Below are 9,305 nucleotides of genomic sequence, written 5' to 3'. Positions count from 1 at the left end.
TCACAAGTGTGGATTAGTTTTATTGGTGGAGGTTATATTTCGGACAAAGATGATGATATCTTTTTCTAGGTAATAACACCAGCTGCAGAGGTGTTGTGATTTGGTGCAAACAATTAGCAGCTCATGACGAATGTAATAAAAACGACGTGAATGTCCTTTCTCAGCTGTTATATAATGAGTGCCATGAACTCACCGATGTTCTGATGAGAGAGATTCTGGAGAATTCGGACCTCTTTGTGAAACTGTGAATAAAGATGTGGGCATGTATTTTAGACAAGATGAAAACTAAACACAGCTCAACATCATCACTACACCAGATGGTGACAATTAATTTACATGTCTCACTCCCTCTCCCCTCCCCCTCATCTCACTGCCCTTCCCCTCCCCATATTCTCATTCCCTCTCCCCTCCCCTCACTCCCCCTATTCTCACTCACTCTCCCCTCCCCTCACTGCCAAACCCCTCCCCCTATTCTCATTCCTCTCCCCTCCCCCCACTGCCCATCCTCTCCCCCTATTCTCACTGCCCATCCCCTACCACTATTCTCACTCCCTCTCCCCTACCCTTATTCTCACTCCCTCTCCCCTCCCCCTGTTCTCATTCCCTCTCCCCTCCCCTCACTGCCCATCGCTCCCCCTATTCTCACTCCCTCTCCCCTCCCCTCACTGCCCAACCCCTCCCACTATTCTCATTCCCTCTCCCCTCCCCCCACTGCCCATCCTCTCGCCCTATTCTCACTGCCCACCCCCTCCCCCTATTCTTACCCCCTCTCCCCTCCCCCTATTCTCACTCCCTCTCCCCTCCCACTATTCTTACTCCCTCTCCCCTCCCCCGATTCTCACTCCCTCTCCCCTCCCCCTCCTCTCACTGCCCAACCCCTCCCCCTATTCTCACTCCCACCCCCGACCCCTATTCTCACTCCCTCTCCCCTGCCCCTCCTCTCACTGCCTATCCCCTCCCCCCTTTCCCCTTTCCTCCCCTCCTCTCTCCCCGCCCCCATCTCCCTCCTGTCTCTTGCCCATCTCTTAATATTCCCATCAGCGAAGCGACTGCATTGCCCAGTAACGCCAGGCACCTTTGCGAGTTACTGAAATAAAGCCCACATGACTTTGGAATGACTGATTGTCAAGGGAGATCTTGGAGACGACGTCACGGATTTTCGAAGCTCTACCCGGTCTCCACGTTTTCAAAGTTAAGTCACTGTTCACAATTACGTTTTGTCGAAACTGTATTTATCTTTCGGTGTGTGAACCTATAGTGTGCCCCTTGGAAGTTTCTCGGTGTTTATCTTTCATAAATTAATCGTTCATGTTTGCCGCGCGTGTGCGGCCTTGCCTCAGGCTTCCCCCATCAAAGTTTGTTCCTTCCTTCGCTGTTTTTGTGAGGATTTTTGATTTTCCCTTCTCCCCCAAACTTCCCGAACATCTACTCTTTGTCTAACGTTGTAACCCCCATCCCCTCCCCCCAAAAAAACATTTCCCTTTCTCCTCGTGTGCTTTTGTCCCATCGTGCGCCTCTGTCCACATGCGCTGTCCCGCCCGCCCCCATTATCGCCTTGCCTTCCACCTTTTGCCCTGTTCAAGTGACTCATGGTTGTCCCTCAAGGCTCCTTCTCCCTGTTGGTATTTTTGTGAATATAAGACTGTTCTTCACGGTTCTGTTTAAATATGTTTAAACTTTCCCCTGCAGTGTTGTATTTCTGTGGTTTATTACAACACGCTGTTTTTCTTCCGATTTAAAAGGCTCCTTTCAATTTCCTCTTCAACTCATTCCATTTCAAAAAAATATTCAATCTCTTATAATTCTTTCTCACTACATGCTCTAAATTCTCATTCATTCCACCCCTCCTCCATCGTTCTTAAACGGATCGCTAACTTGAAAATCACAATAAACCCAATTTGTTATTAATGTTCATCTTTCATTAATCATCCACTTTCTAAACTCCCCCCTTGCCCCTCCCCTCCTAAACTCCCCCCTTGCCCCTCCCCTCCAAATCTCCCTCCTTGCCCATCCTCTCCAATGCCAAACAGGAAATTAGAGCTGTCTCCCTTGACATATCACGTGCCTTCGATACGGTCTGGCACCCCGCTCTGCTCAACAAACTCTCCTCCTTTGGTATCCATGGAAATCTCCACACATGGCTGGCGGATTTCCTCTCCAGTCGTAGTCAACGTGTGGCCCTGAATGGGTTTCTCTCATCTCCTCTTCCTGTTCAGGCTGGAGTTCCCCAAGGCAGTGTTCTCGGCCCTGTGCTTTTTCTGGTCTTCATCAATGATCTCTCTGACTCTCTTGAAAATCCTCTCTATCTCTTTGCTGATGACTCTACTCTCTGTCGTTCCATTCTTCATCCCTCAGATCGGCAGTCTGCAGCCTCATCACTCTCTGCAGACCTGGACAAAATCACAGACTGGGCAAACAAGTGGAACATGTCTTTCAATCCTGACAAATCTCACACTCTTACGATGTCTCGCCGAAAAGACCGACTGGACAACCCTCCCATCCACTTTCTGAATAATCCTCTCCAAGAAGTTCTGTCACTCAAGCTTTTGGGTCTCACTATCTGCCATGATCTTTCCTGGGAAAACCACATTTCAAATCTGGCCTGCAAAACCAGTCGCCGACTGGGCATTCTCCGTCGTGCGAAGTCCTTCCTTGGCACACCTGAGCTCCTCACCACATACAAGGCTTTCATCCGCAGCTCAATGGAATACTGCTCTCCACTCTGGGCTGGTGCTCCTGCCTCACACCTAGCTCGTCTTCACGCTGTTGAAACCAAAGCGTTCAGAAACCCCCCACCCCTTCCCACACCTCCTCCCCCCATGCCCTCTCCCTCCCACACATCTCCCTGCTCTCAAATGTTATGTTTGTGTGCTTCTCCTCTCCCCATCTTGTCTGCCGCTCCCTCTTTTTAAATATTTTGTTTGTCTGGTTGATTTGTTTGTGAAATAAATGTTAGCTCTTTCACGAGCCTCGATTCAGTATACAAAAAAAAAAAAAAAAAAAAACCTTTCGTCCTCCCCATCCTTCCCTTTCTTGAAGAACTTCCCGAACAATATTTTATTTCCATTGGAGAAAGAATGCCAGTGTGTTCGGTGGTTATATCTGCAAAAGGTGGCTACTTTGCTGAGTCAAAATTTTAAATTAAATTTTGTTAAACAAAATGATTCTTTGATTTCTTTTTTTTGTCTCCAATTGTTTGTTTGTTCCATGCTTAATTTCAGAGAACATTGAGACATTAAACTGCATAAATTTCAATAAAAACTGGAAAAATTGAGGTGTTCTAAAACTTTTGACTTGTAGTGTACATATGAAATAACACATCATTACAGTATTGACTTACACTTTCCTTTTGTGCATCCGATGCATCGTCTTTATGGATTATTTTCAAAGCCACCTGTGAGAAAAGTGTTTCCAGGGTTATTTCAGTTAAATAAGTAGAAAACGCAATCAGATATTGCAGACCCTCACTGGGGATGTATTGGTGTATTTTGTGTGGCATATAAATGGAAGGATGAAAGCTAATTGATTGCAAATGAAGCATAAAATGGTCTAAAGGGCAAACGTTTGAAAGGGTGTGAAGGGTAAAGGTTGAAAAGGTATGAAGGGATCTAAAGGGTCGAAAGGGTCTTAAAATACTGTTAAGATTATTGGGTTAAGTAAGAAAATACAGCAGGAAAGGTGGAATTATATAGAAATAGTATGGGCCGTGTGACGTGTAGGAGCATTTTGATGTACTAAGTAGGAAAAATGTAGCTTAGCTTAAGGTTGTGTTTAAATGTCATCATACGGGGGATGATGCCATGTTAATTAGAGTAGGGTTCACGGTTAATTTTTGGTTGGTGCGACGGGATCGTTTCTGGTTGAAAAGAGTGGTTGGTGCGACGGGATCGTGAGGGAGCTTCGACTGGTGGGCTCTTTGGTGGGCTGGAGGCACCGGCGGAGGTTGGGGAGGGGCAGGGGGGAGCAATGCCCCCACCTTTATTTTTTCAGTAGTTTACAATTAAGATAAAAACATCCCGTATTTAAACCTGGGTAACAATAATGAATGTAAACTGCATTTATGATTTCACGTACATTGTAACTACACCAACAAACGGTAATTTTGGAAGTCAGACCCAGCTACCTAGAAGTCAGACCTCGGTATTATTATTAATTTTAAGCCCTTGCCCTCACCCCCCCCCCCCCCCCCCCCGCCCCACCCAAAAATAGAGAAGTCGAACTACGTCCAATGGCTGGAGGCTGCCCTGTCTTTTCCGAAGTGGAGGAGACACAAAGAGGGCCGTCTTCATGACTCGCCTTATCCCGGGCATGCCTTCGCACGCACGGCGTTGCCACCATTCTTTGCCGCTGCCCGCTTGGTGGCCCTGAGGCTTCGCCAACTTCCAATACTACAGGATCCATTTTGGGGCCAGTTGTGTGTGCCGGATCGTCAACTTTTATTTTCTTACCTCTCTGTGTGTGTGTGTGTGTGTTTGTAACTGCGTTTGTTTGTGTAACTGCGTGGAGGTACCTCAAGTTACCATTTTTACCTCAGCCTTATTTTGCCTTGCGCGCCTTTTTTAAAATATAAATCCTTATTGTTGCATGTTATTTGTCTTATTGGTTTGGGTTTCGGATTAAACCCGTGTTTCTGTCGTCAAACGCTTCGTGTCTCTTCCCTTTCACGCGCGCAATAAATGCCATAATCGGGAGGTCGCCTCAGGAGTTAAGGCTGGTTCGGCTCATCCATCCAAGGCTGGTGTTCACTTGCTACGGATGCGATAATATCTAAGGGGTCTCCGATGGTGTAATTTAAGGACTAAAGGGTCTGAATTGTATTAAGAGGTCGAGAGGTCAAACGAGTCAAAAGTGTCAAAGGGGTATTAAAAGGTTTGAAAGGTGTGAAGCTCTGAAAAAGGTCTAACAGTTCTAAAGGAAACGTAATTTATATCTATTCTTTTAACTATTTATGTCGTTCCAAACAAGTGACGTCTGGTCGTCACCACTGTGCTGCAATGCGCAGCACACACCATCATCAAACAATCAGCTGGAGACTCCCATGATGCTGTTGGTGTGCCTTTTGCAACTAATGTCATAAAAATGAACCGCCAGTTGATACTCCTCATAGGGGAATGCAGCACCTCATACACCACACCGTGGATAACGAATGTGATGACGCACTGTGTGATGCTCTGAGCCGCTTATGCATAGAGCTTCGACCATTGGATGGACCTGTTGTCAGCCACACAAACCCCACCCCCACCATACGTCTGGTTCACAATGAGCTTCTTCAGCACCATCGTATGAGATTTGAGATTGTTTGCAGCAAAAACCTGAAGAAGAATCCCATCGCGCTCGAGAAGGCAGTTTGTGAGTTCGAGGACGTGCTTATACATCAACATCCAATGGGAGGTAAAGCACACGAGGGGAAAAGGAGAGGGTTAAAAATTCCCAGTTTTTCACAGCATCATATGTGGTTTGCTCATCTCCTTGAATTTACACTAACAGCACTGTATTAAAACTCAAACTTACAATTCAACATGACCGATTGTTCTCATCTTGCTGTTATATCTTTTTCATTTTTTACCCCGAATAGCAAAATTTGCTGAAAATGTCAACAAACCTTTCATTCTTCATTCCCGTGAAAAGTAGAACTACACGCGTGTACGTACCTCTTCTCCAGTCAGCATATTCTGCGCAAACCAGACGGTCCCACATGCCCCACTTCCAAGACGATGGAGAATTTTCAAATTGGGAATTCCAAACTAGAAGAAATACACAAAGTAACAACCATTCAACTCAATAACATGAAAATTCTTATCATTGCATCTTCATAGTGGATATATTCCTCCCCCACATTTTTAATGACCTACCATCGACCATGAAAACTTTTTTTTTTACAAGACAATTTGCAGTGTCAGGTCAAACACAATTCAAACCAGAACGGCACTTGGTAGAGCGTATCCCTCCACCAGGCTGAATGGTTCACTTTTGTATCCCACTGATAGGCCGGATCTGGATTCGGACCTGAACCAAAATCTAATCACCTTGTTGTTGTCGCCAAACCAACTCGTCCCCCAAGTTTAGGCATAACTCATCCACAGCTTTTTAAAATATTATGTTACATATCACTTTTGGCCCAATCTCTCAATGGTGACGAATCATTAGCAAAATTAAATAATACTCGTATCCGAATCCATATTCAGATCTTCACCAAAATCGAATCGAATCGTCCTTGTCAGACACCCAACCTGTCCAACAAGTTTCGTCCAAATCCGTACATAACCTTTTGAGATATCTGCTATGTGTCGTTTTTAGCCCCGTCACTCAATGGTGAAGAAACACGTAATAATTAAATAATTCTCACATCCGAATCCCACATTCAGATCTTGTAATATACTGTGATGTCATATCCTTTTCCGGGTTCCCACTGTGCGCTGATACATTGAGATCACTGTCAACGAGTCATTCCACAAATGAATAAACAGTCAACAATTACATTTTAGTGCATAAATTATACAATTGCTGGTCAACTTAGTCCTAGCGAACTAGCAGACCCGGGCATTGTCACTGTAAAAAAAAAAACCACCTTTAGAGGCCATTTTTCCCCGCAAGCGGGGGTTGGCCTTTTTCGGGAACCGTGGTTGTTGTTGTTTTTTGGTCCCCTTTTTGAAGCAATGTTTTACGGCCGGATGCCCTTCCTGACGCCAACCCTTTTTGCCGCCTTTAGCGACAAACAGGGAATTACCAGTGAACTGGTACTCAATTAGCCGACCTCGTAAGGATGACAGGCTGAGTCAACCCCCCTGGCGTTAATTCAGCGATCGACCGGGATTCGAACCCAGGATCCTGGGATCCTAAGCCGGCACCCTAGCCGCTAGCCCAACACCAGGGATTGTCACTGTCAATTTTGTCACATTGTCACTGTGCAGGTTAATATTTCATCAATGACAATTCACAATATGCGGTCCGCGAGGGCGACGTGAGCCTGACGACAAGGCCCGACAGACATTGAAAATCAAAGTCATGAAGAAAAAATTTAAAACTTACTGATGGAAAGTCACTCCTTTCTCTCTTTTGTTGCGCTCATCGCGGTTTGTACAACCAAACGAAACCCACGCAGGCATCCTGTCGCTTGTCACAATAAAATTCTTAAAAGAGTTGATTTGCAATCCAAAATTACTATAAATATCTAGCTTTTATGGCAGCATTCACCAGGTCCGCAAGCACGCGACAAGTCGAATGAACGATTGTTTTGGGGGTGTCAAGATGGCGCCAGGTCACTTCCTGTTGCCTCAACGAGAATAGGCCAATCACCATTAGTCCACCCATCCAGTTATTATAGAGATCAGTGCGCTCAACAAGAGGCACATATTAGAGCAGGAAATATTTAATTGCATGGGTTTATCCCTGGTCTGTTCTAACTTGTTATAACAGATCTTCAACTCGCAGAACTGCTGTTGATAATCAGGCAAAGAACAAAATAATTTTGGCCTAGCAGCAAACAAAAATACAGACTATAATTTCAAATTTTACTTTTATTTTTATGTCAACCGACAAGTATTGTTTATAGTAAATTTTGTTCTCCCTGTGTGGGAATTCCCATTTTCATTTTATCATGACCGACTATTGTTATATTTCATGACAACATCTGTCAACCAATGCAAGGATGACATTAACAGAATGTATTTGGCATGCAGGTTCCCACACTGTGATCCAGAAAGGCTACGGAGGTGGGTGTTGAACACAAAGAGGGACAAGTGGCTACCTAATTCAAGATCACGTCTCTGTTCCGACCATTTCACAGACGACAGTTTTGACAGGACTGGTCAAACAGTTCGTCTGAGGCCAAATGCAGTTCCCACCATTTTTGGATTTCCTGACCACCTTCAGAAGGTAAATGCAAATGTCATAATCTCATGAGTACATTTTCAACAACAAATTAAGTTTCATGTCTTTTGTCATTTGATGTTAGCTGATGTAATTGCTATCGATTTCACTGCATTACACAAGACGATGTGATTTCAGCAGTCTCAGGATGCCTTCTTGAGACGATTCCAACGCAATCAGCCTTGTGTTTCTATGTCAATTAGTTCCTGAGATATTACGCAAAATGTGATTCTAAGGTTTTTTGAGATCCTGATCTCGTACAGCTCGTATTATAAAGCACCAGAGCATTTGTAAAGTTGTTCTGGATAGATATATACTGGAATATAATTATTTTTAATATTTAATTTCCAGAAAGCTACAACTCGCAGACAAACCAAAGTCAAGAACGACTGCACCACTGAACCAGGCTCCAGCACAGAGTCCACTCAACCTGATCCAACATCTGAGTCCATGTGCCACCAAGACCACTCCTATGCCACGATGGCATCTCCAAGAAAATTGAAACACAAATTGGATGACGCCAGTGCTCAGCTGCAAAGTTGCAATAAGAAACTAAAACTTGAAAAGCAGAAAACAAGGCGTTTGTTGCAAAAAGTGAATGATATGAGTGTGGTTGTGACATCTTTGCGTGATAAGAACTTGATCACCACAAATTGTGCGGAAATGTTGGAGACAACATTCAGTGGTATTCCAAAAGAAGTCATGAAGAGAATTCTGAGCAATACGAATAAATCTGCATCCTATCCAGAGGAACTAAGATCATTTGCTATGACTCTTCAGTTTTACTCCAGTAAAGCATATGACTATGTGAGTCTTTTGATTTGGCCTTGCCACATCCACGTCAAATTAGGTCATGGTACAAGGGCATCGAAGGAGATCCAGGTTTCACCAAGGCTGCATTTAATGCCCTACAAATGCGCACCAAAGACTACGCAAGCCAAGGGAAGGAGGTTGTGTGTGCCATCATGTTTGATGAGATTGCAATTCGCAAGCATGTTGAATTCGCCAATGGAAGATACCATGGATATGTCGACATCGGTAGTGGGAAATTTGATGATTCTACACCGGTGGCAAGAGATGCTCTGGTGTTCATGGCCGTATCGGTGAATGAATCTTGGAAAATACCCTTGGGATATTTCCTCAGAGTTGCCATGAATGGCGAGCACCGCGCTAATGTTGTCACGGAATGCTTTCACCGTCTACATGAGGCAGGTGTTCGAGCCGTCTCGCTTACATGTGATGGACCTTCTTGTCACCTGGCCATGATGCGTTGTTTGGGTGCAAAAATCGATGTCACTGCATTGGATCCATCTTTCGCCCATCCAGCTGATCCAACCCAAAAAGTGCATGTGATTCTGGATGCCTGCCACATGTTGAAGCTGTTGCGGAATGCATTGGCAGACGGTGGACTTTTCCAGACCAGTGATTGCAGGACT

At 44.7% G+C, this 9,305-nt stretch overlaps 1 long non-coding RNA gene across 1 annotated transcript in view; it reads left to right on the top strand.

The window, feature by feature from the left end:
• The first annotated feature begins 7,682 nt into the window (after positions 1-7,682).
• Positions 7,683-9,305, top strand: part of LOC137428968 (uncharacterized) — a 123,372-nt gene continuing 121,749 nt past the window's right edge. Inside the window, exon 1 of the long non-coding RNA XR_013623745.1 lies at positions 7,683-7,875. This is a non-coding gene — a long non-coding RNA (uncharacterized LOC137428968). The remainder of the gene's footprint in view (positions 7,876-9,305) is intronic.

Source organism: Myxine glutinosa, chromosome 6 (assembly GCF_964187855.1).
Source record: "Myxine glutinosa chromosome 6, kmMyxGlut1.1, whole genome shotgun sequence".
Classification (NCBI taxonomy): domain Eukaryota; kingdom Metazoa; phylum Chordata; class Myxini; order Myxiniformes; family Myxinidae; genus Myxine; species Myxine glutinosa.
The sequence above is the reverse complement of the archived record's forward strand: the minus strand, read 5'-3'. Positions and strand labels throughout refer to the sequence as shown.